This window comes from Rhinoderma darwinii, chromosome 6 (genome assembly GCF_050947455.1).
Source record: "Rhinoderma darwinii isolate aRhiDar2 chromosome 6, aRhiDar2.hap1, whole genome shotgun sequence".
In the NCBI taxonomy this organism is placed as follows: domain Eukaryota; kingdom Metazoa; phylum Chordata; class Amphibia; order Anura; family Rhinodermatidae; genus Rhinoderma; species Rhinoderma darwinii.
The window spans coordinates 83920214-83937241 of NC_134692.1; the positions used below are offsets into that span (position 1 = coordinate 83920214).

A 17028-nucleotide genomic window follows, 5' to 3' on the forward strand; every position below is an offset into this window, starting at 1 on the left:
TTTACTTGATATTCAGATGGTAGCGGTCATGTTCTGTCTTTGTTTAATTCCACAAAAACTGGTGTTTTGTAGTAGTTGCAGTAATAAACGGTGACATTACCACTACGTCTCAATATAGCCCAATAGTATTTCATTAGACAACCTCGTCTAGCGCGGCTACCACTTCCTACTACAGCTCACATTTGACGCACCCTGGACTATTGGACATTAAAGAGGCTCTGTCACCACATAAGTGCCCTAGCTCCTATATAAGAAGATGGGCGCTATAATGTAGGTGACAGTAATGCTTTTAATTAAGAAAAACTATCTATTTTCACCACTTTATGAGCGATTTTGGTTTATGCTAATGAGTTTCTTAATGCCCAAGTGGGAGTGTTTTACTTTAGACCAAGTGGGCGTTGTACAGGAGTGTATGACGCTGACCAATCAGCATCATGCACATCTCTCCATTCATTTACACTGCACTAGCGATATAGTTATATCGTTATGTGCAGCTACATACACAAACACTAACATTACTGTAGTGTCCTGATAATGAATATACATCACTACCAGCCTGGACGTGATGTTTATTCAGAATCCTGACGCTTCTGAATCTTTTCTGTGCGATTCCAGCAAGGCAATCATAATCTCGTTTGAAATGACAGGTTACATCGTAATCTCGCGAGAATACGTTTGCCTTGCTGTAAATCTCAGAGATGCCACAGGCATGTTAGTATTCTGAATAAACATCACGTCCAGGCTGGTAGTGATGTATATTCATTATCAGGACACTATAGTAATGTTGGTGTCTGTGTATGTAGCTGCACATAGCGATATAACTATCGCTAGTGCAGTGTAAATGAATGGAGAGGAGTGCATGACTCTGATTGGTCAGCGTCATACACTCCTCTGTACAACGCCCACTTGGTCTAAAGTAAAAACACGCCCACTTGGGCGTTAAGAAACTCATTAGCATAAAGCTAAAAATCGCTCATAAAGTGGTTTAAAGAGGCTCTGTCACCAGATTTTGCAACCCCTATCTGCTATTGCAGCAGATAGGCGCTGCAATGTAGATTACAGTAACGTTTTTATTTTTAAAAAACGAGCATTTTTGGCCAAGTTATGACCATTTTTGTAGTTATGCAAATGAGGCTTGCAAAAGTCCAAGTGGGCGTGTATTATGTGCGTACATCGGGGCGTTTTTAATACTTTTACTAGCTGGGCGCTCTGAAGAGAAGTAACACCCTCTTCTCTTCAGAACGCCCAGCTTCTGACAGTGCAGATCTGTGACGTCACTCACAGGTCCTGCATCGTGACGGCCACATCGGCACCAGAGGCTACAGTTGATTCTGCAGCAGCATCAGCGTTTGCAGGTAAGATCGACTTACCTGCAAACGCTGATGCTGCTGCAGAATCAACTGTAGCCTCTGGTGCCGATGTGGCCGTCACGATGCAGGACCTGTGAGTGACGTCACAGATCTGCACTGTCAGAAGCTGGGCGTTCTGAAGAGAAGAGGATGTTACTTCTCTTCAGAGCGCCCAGCTAGTAAAAGTATTAAAAACGCCCCGATGTACGCACATAATACACGCCCACTTGGACTTTTACTTTTAAACACACCCACTTGGACTTTTGCAAGCCTCATTTGCATAACTACAAAAATGGTCATAACTTGGCCAAAAATGCTCGTTTTTTAAAAATAAAAACGTTACTGTAATCTACATTGCAGCGCCTATCTGCTGCAATAGCAGATAGGGGTTGCAAAATCTGGTGACAGAGCCTCTTTAAAATAGATCGTTTTTAGAAATAAAAAAACATTACTGTCACCTACATTATAGCGCCCATCTCCTTATATAGGAGATCGGGCACTTATAATGTGGTGACAGAGCCTCTTTAAAGAAATAAGCATTAATGTAACTTCTGAAATCCTTTTTTTAAGGGGTACGGTTGCGACTGAAAAATTAAATTAAAGCTAATACACATTAGATGGCTGTCGTCTAGCTGCCAGCTATTGCCCTCCCAATACATACCTAATATATCTCATGGCTCAGCCATAAAATAGGTGACAAATGTTAGATTTGGGTGGGTGCCATGGGCTGGAACTCCCACCAATTATGAGAATGGGGGCAAGAAGGAGATAAGCTCAGCAGAGTCTTGTACAGAGCCTTCTATGCGCATGCATGTCTAAGCTCCATTCATCTCTTATCCGCTTCAAGAGGCTCTGTCACCACATTATAAGTGGCCTATCTTGTACATAATGAGATCGGCGCTGTAATGTAGATTACAGCAGTGTTTTTTATTTAGATAAACGATCATTTTTGACGGAGTAATGACCTGTTTTAGCTTTATGCTAATGACTTTCTTTGCGATTTACAGCAAGGCAAACGTAATCTTGTATTAAATGACAGGTTAAATCGTAATCTCCCGAGATTACATTTGCCTTGCTGTAAATCTCACAAACGCTACAGAAGTGTCAGGATTGTGAATAGACATCACGTCCTGGCTGGAGGTAATGAATATTAACTGCCAGGACACTGCAGAAACGTTACTGTGTGTTTGTGGCTGCACATAGTGATGTAGTAAGAACGCTATCTGCTGTGTAAGTGAATGTAGAGAAGTGTATGACGCTGATGGTTCAGCGTCATACACTTCTCTCCACAGCGCCCACTTGGTCAAAAAAGTAAAACACGCCCAGCTGTCCATTAAAGAGGCCTTTCTTGTACATAATATGATCGGCGCTGTAATGTAGATTACAGCAGTGTTTTTTTTATTTAGAAAAACAATCACTTTTGAAGGAGTTATGACCTATATTAGATTTATGCTAATGAGTTTCTTAATGGACAACTGGGCGTGTTTTACTTTTTGACCAAGTGGGCGTTGTACAGAGGAGTGTAGGATCCTGACCAATCAGCGTCATACACTTCTCCCCATTCATTTACACAGCACATAGCGATATAGCTATATCACTATGTGCAGCCACATAAACGCTCTAACGTTACTGCAGTGTCCTGACCATGAATATACATTACCTCCAGCCAGGACGTGATGTGTATTCAGAATCCTGAGACTTCTGTAGCGTCTGTGTGATACTACAGCACAGTGAGATCTCGTTGTAAATGAGTTTACAGCGTAATCTCGCGAGACTATGCCTACTATGCTGTAACTCGCAGAGAAGTATCAGGATTCTGAATACACATCCCGTCTTGGCTGGAGGTGATGTCTATTCATTGTCAGGACACTTGATTAACATTAAAGGGAATGTGTCGCTAGAATTATTTTTGTTTTTTTTTAGTTAAACAATTATTATCTAAGTGATTACACTTTGTTTTAATTTTTTATTTTTTCACAAGTCCGAAAATAATATTAATGAGTTTCTAATTTATAACACTTCCATCTGCTGGTCACTAGGGGTAGCAGGTCCCAAAATTGCAGCATGGTCAATGTGGTAAAGCAACCTCATTGCTTTATGCTGCAAATTTGGGGTAGACACTCGCTCTAGTGTCCTCACACAATCCCCCCTCCCTTATTCTGGCTAGTGCCAGGAGAAGGAGGGGTCTGAATCTTCAAACCTCCTACACTGTGCCGCCATTTTCTGATCGACTGTACAGTGTAGGAGGATTATATACGGTGCTAAGCAGACAATATAACCCTAACATACACGAACATAAATAACCTGCTCCTGCCGCATCCGCTCCTTATGCCTGCCATCTTTGCTTCCTTGAACATATGGCCAGAAGCCGTCATCTTACTGTCCGGTAGCGGCTACCGGTCCACATGAAAATAGCGGCGCATATGCCGTTCTCACACAGACGGCGTACCCTGCAGAGAATGGAACGGCTTCCGTTCCCATTCTCTATGGGGATGTATGTGCCGTATTCCATCTCTGTATGTGTCGTTAATCGACACATACAGAGATGAAAAAAAAAATGACAGCCCCCATAGAGAAGAAAAAGTAAAGTAGAACACAAATAAATAAAATGTATGTTCATATCATACTAAAAGCAGTATGATAAAAAAAAAATATTTCATGACACCTTCCCTTTAATGTGTGTGTGTGTGTGTGTGTGTGTGTGTGTGTGTGTGTGTGTGTGTGTGTGTGGCGCGCTGCACATCGTGTTCTAGTAAGAACACGATGCTGCTGTGTAAATGAATGGGGAGAAGTGTATGAAGCTGATTGGTCAGCGTCATACGCTTCTCTCCACAACGCCCACTTGGTCAAAAAGTAAAACACACTCAGTTGGTCATTAAGAAACTCATTAGCATAAAGCTATTATAGGTCATAACTCCGCCAAAAATGATAGTTTTTCTAAATAAAAAACACTGCTTTAATCTACATTACAGCGCCGATCACATTATGTAGAAGATGGGGCACTTATAATGTGGTGACAGAGCCTCTTTAAAGTGTAGCTAAACGTTTGGATTGGTGGGTCTCCGAGCACTGAGACCCCCACCATCGTTCAAATGAAGTGGCAGAAGAGCGTGTGTGAGCGCTCAGCCGCTTCGTGTCTGTTTGACTTTTTTCCGGAAATAAATGTATCCGAGTATGGACTCAATAGAAAGTCCTTGAGCCCGTACACCAATACATCCTTGAGCCCGTACACCAATACATTTATTTCTGGAAAAAGCCGAACAGAAACGAAGCGGCTGAGCGCTCACACGGGCGCTTCTGCCACTTCATTTGAGCGATGGTGGGGGTCTCAGTGCTCGGACCCAGACCAATCCAAACTTCTGACATGTCTCCTAGCTAATCTAATAAACTGCCGCACTGATAAAGCCAGTGAAAATTGTGTCCCAAAACGTTTAGTTATTTTAACCCATTAGTGTCTAAGCCTGTTTTGGCCTTGTGGACACAGCTGATTTTTGCAAATCTGACGTGTCACTTTATGTGGTAATAACTCCAGACTGCTTTTGCCTATACAAGCGATTCTGAGATTGTTTTCTTGTGACATGTTGTACTTTATGATACTGAAAAAATGTTGTCGTTAAATTCAATATTTATTTGTAACAAACACCAAAATTTAGAGAAAATTTGCAAAAATCTGCATTTTTCTAAATTGTAATGTATCTGCTTGTAAAACAGATCGTAATACCACACAAAATATTTACTAATTAACATTTCCTATATGTCTACTTTATGTTTGCATCGTTTTTTTGAACGTGCTTTTATATTTCTAGGACGTTACAAGGCTTAGAACTTTAGCTGCAATTTCTCACATTTTCAAGAAAATTTCAAAAGGCTATTTTTTCAGGGACCAGTTCAGTTCTGAAGCGGCTTTGAGGGCTTTATATATTAGAAACCCCCTATAAAACACCCCATTTTAAAAACTGCACACCTCGAAGTGTTCAAAACAGCATTCAGAAATTATTTTAACCCTTTAGGCATTTCACAGGAAATAAAGCAAAGTAGAGGTGAAATTTACAAATTTAAATTATTTTTTTTTTACGAAATTCATTTGTAATAAATTTTTTTCTGTAAAACAAGGTTTTACCAGAGAAACGCAACTCAATATTTATTGCCCAGATTCTGCAATTTTTAGAAATATCCCACATGTGGCCCTAGTGCGCTAATGGACTGAAGCACAGGTCTCAGAAGCAAAGGAGCACCTAGTGGATTTTGGGGCCTCTATTTTATTAGAATATATTTTAGGCACGATGTCGGGTTTGAAGAGGTCTTGTGGTGCCAAAACAGGGGAAACCCCCCAAAAGTGACCCCATTTTGGAAACTACACCCCTCAAGGGATTTTTGAAGAGGTATAGTTAGCATTTTTAGCCCACAGGTTTTTTGCTAAATTTATTGGAACTGGTCTGTGAAAATGAAAATCGACTTTTTTTTTTTCTGAAAAAAACATACAATGTTTCGTTTTTACAAGGGATAAAGGAGAAAAAGCACCCCAACATCTGTAAAGCAATGTCTCCCGATTACGGCAATAGACCATATGTGGTAATAAACTGCTGTTTGGACCCACGGCAGGGCTCAGAAGGGAAAGAGGGCCATTTGGATTTTGGAGCGCAGATTTTGCTGCAATGGTTTTCGGTGCCATGTCGTGTTTGCAATGCCCTGGAGGGACCATAACAGTGCAAACTCCCCAAAAGTGACCCCATTTTGGAAACGACACCCCTCAAGGAATTTTTCTAGGGGTATAGTGAGCATTTTGACCCTACACGGTTTTTGCTGAATTTATGGGAATTATGCAGTGAAATTGAAAATCTAATAAAATGTAGTTTTAGCTCAGATTTTTTAATTTTTACAACTGATAAAGGAGAAAAAACACCCCAATATTTGTAAAGCAAATTCTTCTGAGCACAGCAATACCCCATATGTGGTAATAAACTGCTGTTTGGACACATGGCGGAAGTTAGAAAGGGCAGAGCGCCATTTGACTTTTGGAGCTCAAGTTTAGCTGCAATGGTTTGCGGCCCCATATCACATTTGCAAAGCCACTGAGGGGCCAAAATAGTGCAAACCCGGCAAAAGTGACCCCATTTGGGAAACTATATCCCTCGTGGAATTTATCTAGCGGTATAGTGAGCATTTTGACCCCACAGTTTTTTTGCTGAATTATTGGGATTATGCAGCTAGAGAATAAGCGCCCCAACAATTGTAAAGCAATTTCTCCAGAGTACGGCAATACCCCATATGTGGTTATAAATTGCTGCTTGGATGCACCACAGGGCTCACAATGGCAGGAGTGCTACTTGGCATGTAGATTTTGGTTGATTGTTTTTTTGGGCGCCATTTCGCATTAGCAGAGCCCCTGAAGTACCCGTACAGTAGAAACCCCTGAGAAGTGACTACATTTTGGAAACTTTACCCCTCAGGGTAATCATCTAGGGGTGTACTGAGCATTTTGATCCCACAGGTGTTTCATAGATTTTATTAGAATGAGGCAGTGAAAATAAAAAATTATTTTTTTCCCCAAAAATGTTTTGCACCCAATTTTTTTTCCCCACAAGGGGTAATGGGAAAAAAACCACATAATTTGTCACCCAATTTCTCCAGAGTACGGCAATACTCCATGTGTGGCCCTAAACTGCTGTTTGGGCACATGACCGAGCTCAAATTGGAAGGAGTGCCATGTAGCTTTTAGAGCACAGATTTTGCAGGACTGGTGTATGGGTTCCATGTCGCATTTGCAGAGCTCCCTTCGGTACCAGAGTAGAGTGTAAAACCCTGAGAAGTCACCCTATTTTGTAAACTACACCCCTCAAGGCATTTATCATTTGCCTGGACATATGATATGGCTTAGGAGTGAAAGGTGCATGTGAGGCCTATTTTGGTGATTTTCGCAGCATTAGCCCACAATGGCAGGGCTCTGGGGTCAAATACTAAAACAAATCCCTAAGTAGTGACCCCCATGTTGGAAACTTCACCCCTCAAGGCATTTTGACCACACAGGTTTTTTTTTCTATTAGAAATGAATGCTTAGTGGATGGTGCAAAGTGAAAATTGCAAATTTCCACAGGTATGTGCCATTTTAGCGCACAATATTTTGTGCCACTGAAGACAAATACATCAAACTGTTAAGCGGGTACTCCCGGGTATGGCGATGCCATATATGTGGACGTACACTTCTGCTTGGGCACGCTGCAGGGCTCAGAAGGGAGGGAGCTCCATTTGGCTTTTGCAGTGTGGATTTTGCTCGCTAGTTTTGGTTTGGGGGTTTTGCTGGTATTTCAGTTCTGATGTGGGATCATATGTAAGCTGTGCGGAGTACATCAGGGTATAATAATTGGGTAAATAATTATCCACAGATGTGTGGCCGGTGTCGCACTGATAAATGCTGCCCAATCTTATCCGCTTTTGGACACACTGCACATTTTGCATCGCCATATTCTGAGAGCCAGAACTTCTTTATTTTTTCTCCACCAGAGCCGTGCGAGGGCTTATTTGTTGCAGGACAATCTGTAGATTACATTGGTACCATTTTGGGGTACATGCGATTTATTTTTTTTTGATCACTTTGTATTTCATTTTTTTGGCAAGCAAGGTGACCAAAAACCTGCAATTCTGATGTTTTTTTATTTTTTTTACGGCGTTCACCATGCGCTATGAATGACAATTTTACGTTATTATGCGGGTCGGTACGATTACGGCGCTACCATATGTATATAGTTTCTCTTATGCTTTGCAGCGTCTGCACGATAAAATCACTTGTTTCAAATTTATTTTTTGTGTCACCATATTCTGAGAGCCATAACTTTTTTTATTTTTCCGTCAAAAAAGCTGCGGGACGGGCTGCAGTTTTTAATAGTATAATTTTGGGGTACGTGCAACTTTTAGATCCCTTTTTTTTATTCTGTTTTGCAAGGGGTTGTGACTAACAAACAGCGATTCTGGAATAGTTTTTTATTTAATTTTTTTTACGGTGTTCACCGTACGGGTAAAATAGCGTGATATTTTTATAATTTGGGTCGTTACGGACGTGGGGATACCAGATGTGTACTTTTTTTTTATGTTTTCTGTTTTTTCCTATAATAAAAGACTTATTATAGGCTGTTATAGTGTTTTTTTTTTTTTAACATGAAACAAATTTTACATCAGTATAAGCAATCAACAAGGAATGAAGGGGGGGGGGGAAATACCTGAGTACATAAGTGCAGATATAAATCAACAGTCCGTATCAATATCAGTGACATGTGTGAAAGCAAATGACGATTGGAATCTTTCAGAAAGCCAGTATACCAATCATATTACACACTAACCTCTAAGGCATAGAGTATTGAAAGATGCTATGTGGAGGTAATAGCCTGAAAAAGGATCCACGGCAACCAATGAGCTGTATTTGAACGACCTCCAGGGAATCTGGCACAGTACAACTGTTCCGTCTTACAAGAATGAGTCACTGCATGAACCCCTTCCCTCTTTAGCCACTTTTGACCTTCCTGACAGCCTCATTTTTCAAATCTAACATGTTTCACTTTGTGGTAATAACTTCGGAATGCTTTCACCTATCCAAGCGATTCAGAGATTGTTTTCTCGTGACACATTGGACTTTATGTAACTGGCAAAATTTGCTCGTTACGTTCAGTATTTAAATGTGAAAAATTAGTATTTTTTTTTTTAATTTATCTGCTTGTAAGACAGGCAGTTATACCACACACCATAGTCGTTCATTAACATCCCCCACATGTCTACTTTAGATTGGCATCGTTTTTTGAACATCCTTTTATTTTTCTAGGACGTTACGAGGCTTAGAACTTTAGCAGCAATTTCTCACATTTTCAAGAAAATTTCAAAAGGCTATTTTTACAGGGGCCAGTTCAGTTGTGAAGTTGCTTTGAGGGCCTTATATATTAGAAACCTCAAAAAGTCACCCTATTTTAAAAACTCCACCCCACAAAGTATTCAAAACCGCATTTAGAAAGTTTCTTAAAGGAACAGTGTCACCACAATTTTTTTTTAATATGTTAAAGATGTTAGTGCTTTATTAAAAACGTTTGGATTAATTTGTGTTACTTTTTCTTTTTCTTCCCTATGGGGGCTGCCATTTTTTTTTCCATTTCTGTATGTGTCGATTAACGACACTTACAGACATGGAATACGGCAGCTCCAGTCCCATAGGGACTGCGAACGGGGCCCGTTCCATCCACTAACATGTACGCCGCAGTGTGGGAACGGCGCATGCGCCGCTCCCACACAGTTCAATTTGAAATGCGTGCCGTCCGGCGCCATTTTCCAGTGGACCGGAAGTCGCGGCCGGACAGTAAGATTACTACTTCCGGTCGCGGCTTCCGGACTTGTGCACATGGAGCACTGGCAGCAGACGGAGCGGATGGACCGGAGGGAGCGGCGGCGACTGGAGCAGGTAAGGGATTTCTATGTATGTTTGTGTTTCAGTGTGTGTTTACTACTGTATGTAAACCTACTACACTGTGTGTTAGCTCAAAAAATGGCGACACACAGTGTAGGAGGTTAGACCGTTCAAACCCCTCGTTTCTCCCGGCACTAGCCAGGATAAAGGAGGGGGGGATGCTGAGAGCTCACTAGAGCGAGGGCTTTTTACCCAATTTTGCAGCATAAAGCAATGTGGTTGCTTTACCACATGCAATGCTGCAACTTTGGGAATGGCTCCATCTAGTGACCAGCAATGGGAAATATTATAAATTAGAATCCAATTGAATCCAATTTATAATATTTCCTGAATCGTGAAAAAAAAAAAAAATTAGAACAATGTTTAATCACCTATACACTAATTGTTTAACTAAAAAAAACAAAAACATGTTTTGCTGGCAACACATTCCCTTTAACCCTTTAGACGTTGCACAAGAATTAAACCAAACTAGAGGTGAAATTTACAAATTTCATTTTTTGCTGTTGCAGAAATTCATTTTTAATCCATTTTTTTTTTTGTAACACAATGTTTTAACAGAGAAACGCAACTCAATATTTATTGCCCAGGTTCTGCAGTTTTAAGAAATATCCCACATGTGGTTTAGTGTGCTTATGGACTGAAACACAGATCTCAGAATTAAAGGAGCACCTAGTGGGTTTTGGACACTCCTTTCTATTAGAATATATTTTAGGCACCATGTCGGCTTTGAAGAGCTCTTGTGGTACAAAAACAGTGGAAAACCCCCAAAAGTTACCCCGTTTGGGAAACCACACCCCTCGAGGAATTTATTTAGGGGTATAGTAAGCATTTTGACCAGACAGTTTTTTTGCAGAAATTTTTGGATTTAGGCCATGAAAATGAAAATCTACATTCTTTAAAGGGAATGTGTTGCCCGAAAAACATGTTTTTTTAAAAAAAATTAAACATTTAGTGTGTGGGTGATTAAACATTGTTCAAATTTTTTTTATTTTTTTGCACGAGTCCAGGAAATATTATAAATTATTTCTAATTTATAATACTACCCATTTTTGGTCACTAGATGGAGCTGTTCCCAAAATTGCAGCATTGCAACGTTGGGTTAAAAGCCCTCGCTCTAGTGAGCTCTCAGCATTCCCCCCTCCTTTATCCTGGCTAGTGCCGGGATAAACGAGGGGTTTGAACGATGTAACCTCCTACACTGTGTGTCGCCATTTTTTGAGCTAACCCACAGTGTAGTAGGTTTACATACAGTAGTAAACACACACAAACACTAACATACATTGAAATCTCTTACCTGCTCCTGCCGCCGCGGCTCCCTCCGGCCCGTCCGCTCCATTTGCTGCCGCTGGTGCAAGTGCACAAATCCGGAAGCCGCGACCGGAAGTAGTAATATTACTGTCCGGCCGCGACTTCCGGTCCACAGGAGAATGGCGCCGGACGGCGCCAATTTCGAATAGGACTGTGTGGGAGCGGCGCATGCGCAGTTCCCACACAGACGCCGTACACTGCAGTCAATGGGACGGGAGCCGTTCGCAGTCCCTATGGGACTGTGGCTGCCGTATTCCATGTCTGTATGTGTCGTTAATCGACACACACAGAAATGGAACAAAAAATGGCAGCCCCCATAGGGAAGAAAAAGTGTAAAAATAAGAAAAAGTAAAACACAAACACACAAATAAATATAAACGTTTTTAATAAAGCACTAACATCTTGAACATATGAAAATTTTTTTGGGTGATGACACTGTTCCTTTAATATAAAATGTAGGTTTAGCTAATTTTTTTTTTAATTTCCATAAGGACTAACGGAGAAAAAGCACCACAAAATTTGTAGAGCAATTTCTCCCGAGCAAAACAATACTCCACATGTGGTCATAAACGGTTGTTTGGACAGACGGCAGGGCTTGGAAGGGAAAGAGCGCCTTTTGGCTTTTGGAGCTCAAATTTAGCAGGAATGGTTTTCGGAGACCAAGTCGCATTTGCAAAGCCCCTGCGGGACCAAAACAGTTGAAACCCCCCCACAAGTGGCCCCATTTTGGAAACTGTACCCCTTGAGGAAATTATCTAGGGGTATAGTGAGCATTTTGACGCCGCAGGTTTTTTTTTTTTAGAAATTATTGGATTTAGGCTGTGAAAATTAAAATCTACATTCTTTCAAAGAAAATGTAGGTTTAGCTAATTTTTTCTAATTTCCACAAGGACTAAAGGAGATAAAGCACAGCAAAATTTGTAAAGCAATTTCTCCCGAGTAAAATAGTACCCCACATGTGGTAATAAACGGCTGTTTGGACACACGGCAGGGCTGCGAAGGGAAAGAGCGCCATTTGGCTTTTGGAGCTCAAATTTAGCAGGAATGGTTTGCGGAAGCCATGTCATATTTGCAGAGCCCCTTAGGGGACAAAACCATGAAAACGCCCAAAAAGTTACCCTATTTTGGATAATACACCCCTTGAAGAATTCATCTACGGGTGTAGTGGTCATTTTGACCCCACAGGTGTTTCATAGAATTTATTAGAATTGGGCAGTGAAAATAAAAACAATTCTTTTTCTTCAATAAGATGTAGCTTTAGCTCAATATTTTTCCTTTTCTCAACAAATAAAGGAAAAAAAGAATCCCCAACTTCTCTGGAGCATGGAAATACCCCATATGTGGTCATAAACTGCTATTTGGGCACACGGCAGGGCTCAGAAGAGGAGCGCCTTTTTGAGCACCGATTTTGCTGGATTGGTTTATTGACACCGTGTCGCATTTGCAAAGCCCCTAAGGTACCAGTTCAGTGGAAACTACCAAAAAGGGACTCCATTTGTGATACTACACCCCTTGATGAATTAATCTAGGGGTGTACTGAGCATTTTGATCCCACAGCTGTTTCATAGATTTTAATTGAATTGGGCAGAGACTTTTTTTTCCAATAAGACGTAGCTGGAGTGCAAAATTTGTAATTTTCTCAAAAAATAAAGCTGAAAAAGAACCCCAACATTTGTTAAGCAATTTCTCTTGAGTATGGCAATACCCCATGTGTGGTTATAAACGAATTTTTGGGCACACGGCAGGGCTCAGAAGGGAAGGAGTGCCATTTGGCTTTGGGACTACAGATTTTGCTGGATTGGTTTCTGGTCGTTATGTAGCATTTGCAAAACCCCTATGGGACTAAAACGGTGGAAACCCCCCAAAAGTGACCCCCCATTTTGGAAACTACACCTCTCAAGGTATTCACCTAGGGGTGTAGTGAGCATATTAACCCCGCAGGTGTTTTGCATAAATTAGTATGCACTCGGTATTGCAGTGTAAAACTTCTATTATTCAATAGATATGCCAATATGTGGTGCCCAGCTTGTGCCACCATAACATGACAGCTCTCTAATTATTATGCTGTGTTTCCTGGTTTTTCGATCCCCCTACATGGGCCCCTAATCTTTTGCCTGGACATTTGACAGGGCTCAGGAGTGAGAGAATACCATGCGAAATTGAGGCCTAATTTGGCGATTTACACAGAATTGGTTCACAGTTGCAGAGGCTCATGTGGGAATTAAAAGAAACCCCCCAGAAGTGACCCCATTTTAGAAACTACACCCCTCAAGGCATTTATTAAGGGGTTTAGTGAGCATTTTGTTCCCACAGGTCTTTTCCATAAATAAATGCGCTGCGTATGGTGCAAAATAAAAATTAACATTTTCCCCCAGAATTGCCAATTCAGTGGCAAGTATGTCGTGCCCAGCTTATGCCACTGGGGACAAACCTCCCTAAAATTGTTAAAGGGGTTTTCCAGGCTATGGCGGTGCCATATATCTGGAAGTAAACTGCTGTTTGGGCACACTGTAGGGCTCAGGTGGGAGCGCCATTCGACTTTTGGAGCGTGGATTTTGCTTGGTGGTGGTATTGTTTATAATGTGGGGCATATGTAAGCTGGGCAAAGTACATCAGGGGCATAGTCAGGGGGTATAATAATTGGGTAAACAATAAAATAATCCATAGATGTGTGTTACGCTGTGAAGAAATCATTTCTCCACAGGCCGGTGTCGCACTGATAAATGGTGTCCTTTCTTATCCCCCTTTTGGTTCACACTCTGCACCTTTGCAGTTTGAGTAATTTTGCTAGGAAGTGTTGTCCTGGTAGAATACGGGCACCCTGACTTCTAGCAGATATGTTTGCGCCCCCTCCTTCCTGTTCCCTAATTTTGGGGCCCCGATAAATCGCCTCTTGAAACAGACAAAATGTTCCCCTCTGATCTTCACAACTGCATATTTTTTATTTCCTGACTTATGGAAGCCTTAACTAATTATATTTTTTCATAGACGTAGTGGTATGAGGGCTGTTTTTTTGCGGGACGAGCTGTAGTTATTATTTGTACCATTTTGGGGTGCATGCCACCTTTTTGATCCCTTTTTTTCCAATTTTTTGAGAGGCAAGGTGACCAAAAAACTGCAATTCTGCCATAGTTTTTTAGTTTTTTTTTTATACAATGCTCACCATGCGTTATAAATTACATGTTAACTTTATTCTGCGGGTCCGTACGATTCCGGCGATATACAATTTATAGCACTTTTTTATGTTTTACAACTTTTTGCACAATAAAATTACTTTTGTAAAAAATTTATTTTTTCTGTCGCCATGTTGTAAGAACCATAACTTTTACATTTTTTTCGTCGACGGAGCTGTATGGGGGCTTGAATAAATAACATAATATTTTTATAGTTAAGGCCGTTACGGGAGCGGCGATACCAAATTTGTATGGTTTTATTTTTTTCAATAATAAGAGTTGATAAGGGAAAAAGTGCTAGCTCCGGTTCCTGCCGTTACAGGTGGATGTCAGCTTTAACATACGGCTGATATCCACTGATGCTGGCTCATCTCCTGAGCCAGCGCCAACTTGCCTTTCAGGCCCTGCCTCCGGGTGGGGGCTGGAAGTTTTTCATGCTAGGTACACCGGGAGGCCAGTATTAGGCCTCCGATTGCCATTGCAGCCACCGACACCCCAGCGATTTCATTGCTTGGGTGTCGATGAGCTGCAAACACCTTAAATGTAGCCATCGCTTTTGATGGCTGCATTTAAGGGGTTAATGGCGGGGATCTAAGTTAACTTCGGTCCCCGCCGTTACAGCAGGATGTCTGCTGTCAGATACAGCTGACATCCGGGGATGATGGCACTGACTCAGCTTCTGAGCCGGTGCCATGCATTTGTCGTAAGTATACGAAATTTTGCATGTAGCACTGGCTTTACATGACGTGTACTTACGACAAATGTCGGGAAGGGGGTTAATCCCCTCCTGTTTTGAGGGGGTAATAGGCAATTTCCAATGCCGGGCAATTATTAGTCTCGTGGCAAGAAATATATGGCTAACGACCACTACCAGATCTCTTGGGAGATGCTTCATTCAATCAATGCCAAGGCTGGCTCTGGCGGAATCACGTGAGTAGTGACCGTATGAATCAACCAAAAGATCGATTCCCATATAGGTTTAAAAAAAGGAGTTATAAAATGTTGATATTCCCCCTAGAACTCCTAGGTGACAGCGAGGAAAAAAAAACCAAAGGCAACCTTAAGAAAAGTAAGAGAAGCGATATCCATAGGCCGCAAAGCATGTCTGATCCTAAGGAACCTATAGAAATCTGCAGCTGGAAGGCTGAATTTATTCTGAAGCACCTCAAATGCAGCCAGTCTCCCATCCTCATACAAATCCCCCATCCTCATACAAATCCCCAATTTTCCTAACACCCAAAGCTTCCCACCTGGCTAGATCTAACTGGGATAAATATGTATGAATACCGTAATGGAAGGACCGAGATCGGCTAACCCCCCCCACCCCCCTCCCCCCCCAAAGAATCAGATGGCCAAACAGATTTCAGGTAAGACCACGTGCGAACTGCTGCTTTTATGCCAGCTACCTGTGGCAACGGATACAAAGGAGAAGCCGTTTGGGGGTGTAAAAGGGAAATTAAAGGAGCCCTTAGATGCGCTGCTTCTATAGAAACCCAATGCTTCTGTGTGGTTGAGGGCCACCAAAATTTAAGTTGGTCCAGCAAAGCAGCATAATAGGCATCAGGTGGTTTAGATAACGTCGAAGTTTATTCTAGCCCGCCGACCGGTCCAGTTGTATTTATTCAATATAGTTTGCAGCTTTTTAAGAAAGGACTCCAGGGCTGGAATTGGTAAAGTCCTGAGCAAATATAAGATGTGCGGAAGGATCATCATTTTAAAAGGAATGTGTCGCTAGAATTTTTTTTTTTTTTTTGTTAAACAACTTTTATTTAAGTGATTACACATTGCTTTAATTTTTTTCACAAGCCAGGAAATATTCTAAATTAGATTCTAATTTATAACATTTCCATGTGCTGGCCACTAGAGGGAGCAGTTCCCAAAATTGCTGCATGGTCAATGTGGTAAAGCAACCTCATTGCTTTATGCTGCAAATTTTGGGTTGACACACTCTCTAGTGTCCTCACACAATCCCCCCTCCTTTATTCTGGCTAGTGCCAGGAGAAGGAGGGGTTTGAATCTTCAAACCTCCAACACGGTGTGCTGCCATTTTCTGATCAACTGCACAGTGTAGGAGGATTAGATACAGTGCTCAGCAGACAGTATAACACGAACATAATACACACATCACATACACGAACGTAAATTACCTTCTCCTGTTGCCGCCTCCGCTCCTATTCCTTGCGCCTTTGCTTCCTTGAACATATGGCCAGAAGCCGTCCTCTTACTGACTTGCAGCGGCTTCCGGTCCACATGAAAATGGCGCCGGATTTCGCTGTGCGAACGAGCTTCGTTTTGATCTGTGTCGTTCCCACAGACGGCGTACGCTACAGAGAATGGAACGGCTCCCGTTTGCATTCTCTATGGGGTTGTATGTGCTGTATTCCATCTCTGTATGTGTCGTTAATCGACACCTACAGAGATGAACAAAGTCAGCCCATATAGAGAAGTAAAAGTAAGAACAAAGTAAAAGGTAGAACATGAGAACACAAATAAAAAATATTTATGTTAATATCATATTAACACCTTAGGCCTCATTCACACGTCAGGGTTTCCCGTCCGGGTGCCGGCCGTTCATAAATCGGCCGGCACCCGGCTGCATTAGGAATAATAGACCCCTAATGGGGCTATTCACACGACCAATTTTTTTGACGGCCGGGAAAACCGGCTGTCAAAATATAGGACATGCTCTATTTTCGGCCGGGTACCCGGCCGCCCGGCTCACATAGAAGTCTAGGGGGCCGGGTAATACATGGCC

General features: G+C 41.7%; 1 protein-coding gene across 1 annotated transcript in view; it reads left to right on the top strand.

Moving 5' to 3' along the window:
* The window catches only part of HSPD1 (heat shock protein family D (Hsp60) member 1), a 170587-nt gene that overhangs the window by 806 nt on the left and 152753 nt on the right, over nt 1–17028 (top strand). The window lies entirely within an intron of this gene.